Source organism: Mesitornis unicolor, unplaced genomic scaffold, assembly GCF_000695765.1.
Source record: "Mesitornis unicolor isolate BGI_N332 unplaced genomic scaffold, ASM69576v1 scaffold4914, whole genome shotgun sequence".
In the NCBI taxonomy this organism is placed as follows: domain Eukaryota; kingdom Metazoa; phylum Chordata; class Aves; order Mesitornithiformes; family Mesitornithidae; genus Mesitornis; species Mesitornis unicolor.
In genome coordinates, this window is record NW_010180649.1 from 22,631 (window position 1) to 32,566 (window position 9,936).

Genomic DNA, 9,936 nt, shown 5'->3' on the forward strand with positions numbered 1-9,936 from the left:
AGCAGCTCCTGGCGTATTGGGCTGGTGGGGTTGCAGTCTACGTCTTCGATGGGAGAAGCTGTCTCGCTTCCTTCCCGGTCGCCCTGTGGGTGGTGTCAGCTGGCAGGAGTTGTGCAGGTGACAGGCTGCCCGCAGCGTTGGGCTGTGCAGGGCTCCAGGAAGCCCCAAGGTGCCTCCCTTGCAGGAGCCCCCAGCCCTGTCCTGTCCAAGGCTAGCAGAAGTTTTTTAGAAAGTAGAAATGAGCACAAGCCTGGATTTTTCAAGTGGGGATCATATTTTTGTAGAAATCTACACCTACTCTAGGTGATGTTGCTCTGGCAGGGGGGTTGGACTAGATGATCTTTCGAGGTCCCTTCCAACTAATTCTGTGATTCTGTGAAATCGTAGAATAGAATCACAGACTCATTAAGGTTGGAAAAGACCTCTTAAGTAAATTCTAACCATCAACCCAGCACCACCATGCCCACTAAACCATGTCACAAGTACCACAGCTACACATTTTTTTAACACTCCCAAGGGATGGTGATTCCACCACTTTCCTGGGCAGCCTGTTCAATGCTTGACCACTCTTTCAGAGTGGTCAAGCATTGAGATTTAAACAATCTCAGTTCCCTCAGCAGCTCCTCATAAAACTTGTTCTCCAGACCTGTGCACAACTTACAGACCAAGAGCTGAAAATCACTGCCTGCCCTGCTCTGAAAGAAGCCTCCAGAGGCCTTTTTGCTGAGGCATATTCTTCTGACTCATCTGGTATCTGTAAAAACAAGAGGCTGTCTCCAGTCAGGCTAGCACAGAACTCTAAAGCAGAAGGTGCAAGTGGTGGCTAAGCACATCAGAGTCGCTAACACAGGCTACACAGTCATACAAGATACCTAAATTATATGCTCAGTAACTGAATTGAAAATTTTAAAGTCTGTGTTACTGTATGTCCAGTTTCCTTGACTCCTTAATTTTGTTAATCTGAAACATCCTTGAAGATCCCAGATCAGTGATTGAGCCCAGGAAGGTGTTTATTCTCCAAACTTGGACATCATTATTGTTGTCCAGTAATCTGAATAAGAGAAGTACTTTTCAACACAGGAGAGAGGGAAAGCAAAGCGTGAAGCTGGTTAAACTTGCAGAACTCTGATCAGAGCATAGGAGTCATTGAGAGTCCATGCTATTTACAGAGATCAGAGCTTTGTGATGGTTTCTACCTTAAATGGTGAAAAAACCCAATACTTGCATGATTTGTTTTACTCTAGGAAGGCATCAAACTCAAAGGTCTGAACTGCTCTCCCTTCCTTCTCCCACATTCCCTTGATGATATGGAAAATTAATTTTCAGACTTTGGTTCTTGCACTGCACTTGAGAGGCTATCATCTATTAGAGATGGTGGAAAATCCCCACTAAATCTTACATACACATTCTGTGTCATAGAACAAAGTAGGAAAAAGGTTGTAGAGAGGTTTTATTTTTCTGCTTTCAAAAGCAGATGAGTGGTCACAGGAGTACTGGGAGAAAACAGCTAATTTTGCATACTACATACACAAAAAGGTTTCTGGCAAATGTTCACTGGTAGCAGGTAAAAAGCAGAGGAAGCTTTGATGGGAGAGATTTCTGTGTCATCGCTTCTGTCTTTCCCTTGCTGTGGCAGCCAGGGTAGATCTGGCTGTATAACTATGAGCTTGCTGCAGTGCCTTTCAAATAAACTTGTGTTAGCTGGGAAAATGAAATAATAGAACTGCAGCATTAAAGGACAGAGTAATCTCAAAAGTGCTCTTCTGAAGTACCCAGTTAATGACTTTTTTTTGGTGTGTTTGTGCTAGTGCTCCTGGCCTGCTGTGTTCCCTGGGTTATAAATAGCTGTTAACTTTCTAGTGAAACTACACATGTGCACTGTCTGGTTACACTATATACTGAAATGACCAGATGAAAGATTTCCAAGACTAGTATTAAATGAAATAAGATATTCCTGGGTAGCTTTTATTTTGTAGACATGGAACCTCCAGAGATTTTTACATCTGGGTAGGATCATATCACAACATCTGGTGCTTGTCTAGAGAATTAGAATTTGCTGCTGAAAAATTACCAGGTACAATGGGAAAAAAATTCACAGGGATAGCAGTTGGAGTGATAAACTTTTAAAAATATAATCTTACAGGTTTTTTTTACTGGGTAAATGTGGACTCTGCAAATAGTTGTACCAGTGGTAGTCATTGATCATTAGCCAATCCTCAGCTGCCCATCTCTACACCTTGCAGAGGGCTTCTGTCTCCTCTGTAAGCATTTATTCATGTATGCTATTGCAACTAAAGGCATCAGGTTATGAAAAATGAGCTGCATAAGCTGATACAGCTAATTTTGTCTAAAATGGATTAAAAACCACCGGTGTGAGACTTCATGGGGCTAACCTCTGGCAAGAGGCTGGAGGCAGGCAGCTGGGGACAGCACCTTCCACCATTATGGCTGGGTCCACCCACAGCCCCAGCGTATGGACAGCCTGGGCTTCCTTCAGAGAGCTGTTAGTTGTAAGAGGCTATCAGTGCAATCATAGCTAAAGTGGTTTCCCAATTAAGTCTGATTTTTCTTTGCTGTGAATATGTCATGTTCTTGTTCAGAAACTCGGGACTGACTGCAGTGAGTCCTATCTGCTACTTCACTGGATCTGAAAGGTGAATTTAAGTTTTCCTAGATCTGGATTTCCCAGCTCTGTCTGATACCCTTCTTTGGCAGCAGGACATGGAAAGTTCTACCTTTTAATTTATTAGTGTCTGAGTTGGGAGTTGTAACTACAATAACTACAGCTACACCACCACGCTGAGAAAATTACCTGTGAGGAAGGGAGAGGGATCTACATATTCCTCCTCCCAGGCAGACTGCTACTAACACTAATGGTCTAATGAATAATTGGCTCAGACACATTTTGGGCCTGTTATATACACAAGAATGTGTTCTGTGATCACTCCATGCCAGTGCCAGCACCTGCTCCAGTACCTTTTCTTTTCATGTCTTCAGCATTAAATCCATATAATTCATTTGACTGTGAGACATTACTAGTTCCTGTCTTAATGGATATGGCAGAAAGTAAACAAATAACTGAGGGCAGCAAAATTAATAAAGACTGTTTTTCTGTAGATTTGTGTCTCCCTTCTGATTGTCTTTAATTAAATAGCGGAAGACCACAGCATGAGCATGCCTTTAATTGGATGTCAGAGAAGAAAGAGAGAGACATTATAAATATCCCAGCTGGGGGAAGGAGGTCATGTCTTATTGGCTTTCCAGATTCATTGGACATGAGAGAGGAGGAGGGTATTTTATTGCCTAGTACTGTGTTTCAATGTGAAACATAATGCTATGCTCACTCTTTATTGGACATATATAATTCACATGTTCCTTTTTCAGGTTAAGTAATGTGGCCTGTCCACCTAGGTAAGGCCAGTTGATTTTGCCAGTAGATAAGATGACGTGTCATGATTACCAGTTCCGCCCTAGTCCCTAGCTACTGTCTCTCCTATCACAGAATCACAGAATGTTAGGAGTTGGAAGGGCCCTCGAAAGGTCATCTAGTCCAACCCCCCTGCCAGAGCAGGATCACCTAGACTAGGTCACACAGGAATGCGTCCAGGCGGGTTTTGAATGTCTCCAGAGAAGGAGACTCCACAACCTGTCTGGGCAGCCTGTTCCAGTGCTCTGTCACCCTCACAGTGAAACAGTTTTTCCTCATGTTCAGATGGAACCTCCTATGCTCCAGCTTGCTCCTATTGCCCCTTGTCCTGTCATTGGCTGTCACTGAGAAGAGCCTGGCTCCTTCCTCCTGACACTCGCTCTTTACAAATTTATAAACATTAATGAGATCACCCCTCAGTCTCCTCTTCTCCAAGCTAAAGAGACCCAGCTCCCTCAGCTGCTCCTTATATGGGAGATGCTCCACTCCCTTAATCATCTTTGTGGCTCTGCACTGGATTCTTTCAAGCAGTCATCCTTGCTTCAAACAATAATCTATTTCCCTAGATCATGACAACCACAAATATAGTTTATTTACAGTCAAATTAATTTTATACAATAATTTGCGTGTGACTCACAAAGGTATGTATAGTATCTAAAGTTGTGAATTAAGCTCTTCTGGAGAAGAGTTGAGCCACTTTCTCCTGTTGAGTTTTTGAGAGTCCAAGGTCAGATAAAAGCCTGTAATTGCCACCATACCACTTCCCACACCCTCCAATGGAGAATCTGATAAACTTGATATTGTTGGCATTTGTCACCTCCTGGACTTCCTTGGTATATCCTCACCTTCTCAGCCTCTGCATCAGCAAGTGATAATAATTTGCTTTCATATCTGATGGTTAGTCATATCCACCACAGGTGTCTGACCACCTTAACAAATATTAGGTCAGGCTTGTAGAGCTTGCTTTGGTGGTCTCATAGGAGTGGCCCATGAAACACTAGCTAACTCTTCTTTTGAGCTTCTTCAGCCAGTAGATCACACAGCTGATTATGTCTTTTGATCCTAGCTTGCTGAACTGGTGAGCAACACCCAATAATGTGTGTGCAAGACTTACTCTGATCTTGACAGTGCTGGCAGATTTTGAGTTTCCTGTCTACCCCAATTCCCTCATGGGGCAGACATTAGCTCCTAAATGTAAGGCTGTAATGAGCTTTGTCATCCCACAAGTCCATTGGACTTGTGTGGCCACCAAGCAACCTGTATTGGCCAGACAATAACATCATACACAGTGCGAGGGCAAGCAGAAGCCAGCCAACCCCCCCTCAAACAGCTGCTTGACTTTGCCCAATTACACCTGTGAGCACTGTCTCTGGACAATGATCTGCAGGATATCTTGCCAAAATTTGGTTTCTCCTAAAGAAAAACTATTGGGTGGTCAGTGTAGCCAGTCAATAAGGAGGAAGCAACTGTAACTCCAAACACACTGGAAGAGAGACTATCTTGGGTTACCCTGAAGGACATCCAGCAGGACCACAAGGAGGTACAACCTCTACTGCAGAGCCCAGCTGGTAACTGTGGTCCCATCTTAAGAGTCCCATCATAGTTACTCCTGCAACAAGTGTAGAGATTACTCTAGAGTCTTCCCTCAGTGGGACTGCGAATGAGTCAGCCCCTCTGTATTTATCTTTGTATTTCATGAACTCTGCTTAAAGTTTGCAATTTTTAGTCACTTTTCTTTATAGCACTGTCAAATTTCAATGCATTTGACTAATAGCTTCCAAAGTTAAAGTGGGATATTAAACAATACATGGAGTACAGTTGTATCCATTTGTTTTCCTGGGAAATAAGGTTTTTATTTCCACATACACCAATGCAAATATTTGGAAAACACGTTCCTGAGTGCGTTTTGTATGCTTCACCCCTATTGTTCCCACTGGTGATTATGGAATCATTGGTGATACATTAACTTTCATGTTTATTTCTTGCTGCCTTTTCTTATGTAGGTACAAGCATAGCCATGTTGTGACCTGAATTGGAGAACTCATCTGGCTTTAGGGAAAAAAATAGAACATAAAAGCCCTGCTGAAAAAAAAAGATTGCAAACCCCCATGTTTTTACTGAAGGCTTTGTCTCACAAAGCCAATTTGGTCAATATGTTTAGGGGGTATGGAGTGCCTCTTTCCTACTTTTGTGACATAGTTTGGTGTATAGTTTTTTTTGCTGTTAGTACTAGCTTCATTATTTCCCAGTCTTCATCATGCAAGAGTGTTCACACCCACCCCTGCTACCCTGCATTGTTCTAACAAACGTTTGTGTGGTCTCTCAGTGAATAAATTCTTACTTTTTTGGCTAGCCTCTTCTTACCTGGCTCAGGTCCCTCAGGCAATTTACCAAGCAGTCACACCTGCACCAAAGAGGGGGTCAGGAATATGTGATGGTGGCACAAATTGCTTAAGCCAGTTTAAATACCACACGCTAAATATGTAATCATAGCTTTACTTTAGCTTCTTGTTTCTGTTGATGAAGTAACTTCTTCAAGACAGAGCACATACATCATTTAAAGATGTAACACCTTTTCTGCTCCAGCTTTCCAACTACAAAACCTCTGGAAACCTCTCCCCTTTTTCTTCATTCTCCCTTATTTCTGAATTGTTCTCCACAGAAGTCTTGCATCAGACTCTCCTGGTAGAAAGCCAGTTATTTCTCTCACATGATCCATTCAATGGTAATAGCTCTTGATGGCTCTTTAATTGCTTTGCATCAGTTTATCCACAAGATGCTCAGTGCCTTGTGAATGTAATGTGGAAAATGAAGTTTGACATCTAGCATTGTTCCCAAATCAAGAAGCATTTGTAAGGTGACATGAGCGTGTATCCTTCAGTCTGTCTGAAACAATGTTTGACATAGATCCCAGAACAGAGACAGGAATACGTAAGAGTTTTCATCAGTTTTGAAAGCATAATTAGATTTTTCCACTTTTCTACAGGATTTCCAAATTGTGTAATGGATGGTTCTTCCAGATGCCAGCTTCTACTCTAGATCCATGAACAGGAAAGTGAGGAAACAAATATCAGAATTTTCCTCTTCAATGGCCCAATCACTAATATTCAAGAAAATCAATAAGTCTGTCCAAACTTTTGGTCACTTCTATTGACTGCATAGTTTTGCACTCCTGAAGAAAGATATGCAGAGGAGTGATAACATCTTCCTCTCCTTTTTTTTTGGCTTAATCTTTGTCAGGGTTATTTTTCTTAGTCTGTTTCAGAAGAGCATGTATAGCTCTTCTGGCATCCTAGCTGACTGCTTTTGAACCAGGAAGCATTTCTGAACAGAAGCTGCTGTGCAGTGTTCTCCTTTTGAGCTATGGATGAGACCCATCAGTATTTTAATGCTGGCAGAGGCACAGCTAGTGATCTCCGTAGTTCAGTTCATTTTCATAGCAGGCACAGTTGCTAGGTTTTGTTCCACATGGTAGCATGGAGTAATTAAAACATCTGCTGCATTCCTCCAACATTTTATTCCTCAGCATAAAATGCTTTCTGAAATAAATTGCTTTGGTCATGCATCTGAACATCCTACCTCATAACACCATTCCTTAGATAACAATATCAGAGCCTATTTCTCCCTGTAGAGGAGTCAGTTCTCCCCCTCTGAATTGTTATTTACTTGCACTATTATCATACTGCTGCAGTACGTGTCTGCAACAGCCTAAACTATGCACTTTTTACAAAAGTCCTTTTTAATGAGCTGGTTATCAAAAATTATGTGGCAGCCGTGTCAGAGTATGGTGCTGAAGGCTTCCTAGGGCATGAAAGTCAGTTTCATGGCCAGCCCAGCTGACTGAGAAGTGAAGCTCTGTTGTTCTAAGTGTAAACATTAGAAGTAAAGAAAACAAACCTTCCAGTTCGGTTAACACTATTAAAGCTGGTGATTCTTACCCTCAAATACAGCATTGATATAGTTTTAAAAATATTAAAGGAGAATTTGATAACAGAATTCAACGGTCAATGTTGTATAAAGGCCAGAAGAGAGGAGCTTGGCTGTCCCTTCTGGAGCTCAATCTTGTGAATGTAAGTCAATAAATGATCTCTCAGATGTAATGGATGTTGTAATGAAACGTAGCAAACACAGGAGGGCTCTATTTGAACACATATTAAGAAACATTTAGGGTGGTGCCAAACAGGAGCAGTATGTTCCGGTGTTACATAACCTTCAGCTAAATTGCAGTGCCGTTTATTGAATTGGAAGATTCTTAACTGTTTGCTATGAAATTACCATCTTGTTTTGGGTATGTATGCATTTATATCTACACATTGTCTCCATGCTGGAGCATAGAAATACAAAACTAAAGCAGCAGAACTCCAGCTGAAGTGGCCCATTATGAAACTTATTAAATAAAATTCCTGATTTTGTCATTTATACTAAATTTATCCATCCTTTATGAAATAGGTTTAGGTTTAGCTGTCACAGATATATCATAGTACATCACAAGTTGGCTTCTAACCAGAAAAATTATCTCTTTTCTTGACTTTACATTACAATTCCTAATTTTTCCATATTGCTACCATGGAAACAAATGGAGAGTAAAGCCAGCAGGGAATGAAAAACCAGTCTTGCATAATGGGGTTTGGTCATTCCTGCACAGAGACAAACAGGCTTTCACAACTGGCCTCTGCTGCAGCGCTGCAGTATCACTGCAAGGGCCCCTCAGGGCAGGTACCTTCCTTGGCCGTGCTAGCATGCAGCTCATGGCAAGCTGCTTGTGAAGAGGCCTCCATATCAATTTGAAGCGATGGGGCTGTGCAGCTGTATCACACGCAGCCAAAGCGAATGTGTCTCTTTCATCAGGCAGGGCTATTAGAGAGGGTGGATCTGTTGTCTTTGGCTTCCCTTACCCTGTTCACTGGGCAGTTCTGTGAATACAAATACAGAAAAATCTTCCTGTATCAATAATGTAGCAGCCCATGCAAGAAAAAGGATTTCTGCAGTGCTGGTGAGAACAGTGGAAATGGTGTTAAGCAATGGCAGTAATAACAAGGGAAGGAAAGCCACAATTTCCTTGTCTATCTAAGGATGCCCACCTGTGAATGATTACTGCTTTGCTGGGGCTAGGGCACTGCTCCGGGCTTTACACAGGAGGTGTCATGGGCTTGTTCCCTTCCCTCATCCATGACTCTCTACATAAGGAGCTTTGTTTCAACATTTCTTGCCGTGAAAAGGAGCAGTGTTGTAGCTGGGTTTTTCCTGACCAAAATTCAGCACGAAGCTGAAGATCCCATGGTAGGAGTCTTTTTCTGTTAGGCAGCTCCTGAAGGTAGTTGGAGCTCAACTGCCCTTATAGGTGCATCATCCTGTTTATTGTTCAACCAGGAGCCTCTAGAGAATAATGTAGGTGTTAAAAATCAGAAGACATAAATCCAAGCTGTTGGGAATAATGAAGGCAGCCTATTGACTGAAACCTCAAGATCGAACTACTTGGAAGAATCCGCAAGGGAATGCTCATTACCAAATCAGAAATCAAAGGTAAAGTTACTCCAGTAGGATGAAGAATTGTACAAGAATCTTGGATTAATCCTGTAGGACTTAATTATCTCAGTTCAATAGTACACTAAGATTGCGTGTGAGTGCCTCTGGTAAGCAATACCACTTGTCAGCTTCATCACTTTTCCATTATAATGCTAGTTGACTTTAATGTTGAAACCTGTCATGTTAAGACCACCTCCAGCATGCTGGTGGTTAAAGTTAGATTTTATTATAATTGAGGTTGTTTTGGTTTTTTTCTTCAGGATTTTTCTTTAGCCCAGAAGTATAAACCTGCATTGACATAACAAATTATGTATTAATTTACAAACCCTTTGGGAAGGAAAGTATATAACAAAGGATTTCTGGAATGCAGTTTTTAGCCCAGATAATTATTTCATCATCTAATTTTCCTTCTGAAAAAAATTATTTTGATTTAGTAGACATTGTTAATTGCTACTAGTAATCTTAACTTTTTTTCTTTTTCTTCTCCCTCCAAAAGCTAATGGCAAAAGAGCACAGAATCTATTACTAAAGGGACATGTATTAGTTCTCCTTTGGATCAGTTCTACAAAGTGCAGCATGAAAAGATTAATTTCTTATGTTATAGACATGCTGTTCTTGACAAGTGGGTTATCATTTCTTTACAGCAAGCCATGTTACAAAAATAATTCAAGTCACACTTACACATGTACAGAGTAGCCAGGGAATGATGGACCTGCAATCAGTGGCTGAGACTGACCCAAGCTTTGTAAATGGAATTTCTGAAAAGGTTGTTGCTTGTTGAGTGTGTGGATTTGGCTCGTTACAGAAACAGATCTCAATCTGCAAACTTCTGACCTGAATTTGGATGAAAACATCCTCCGACTTCAGCAACGTTTGGATCGAGGCTCTGGGTTAAATCTTAATTCAGATCATCATCTGGTCTTTCATTAGGATTACCAGGAAAAACTTGGGCTTGAGACCAGGTTTTCCTTCTCAGATGTTTC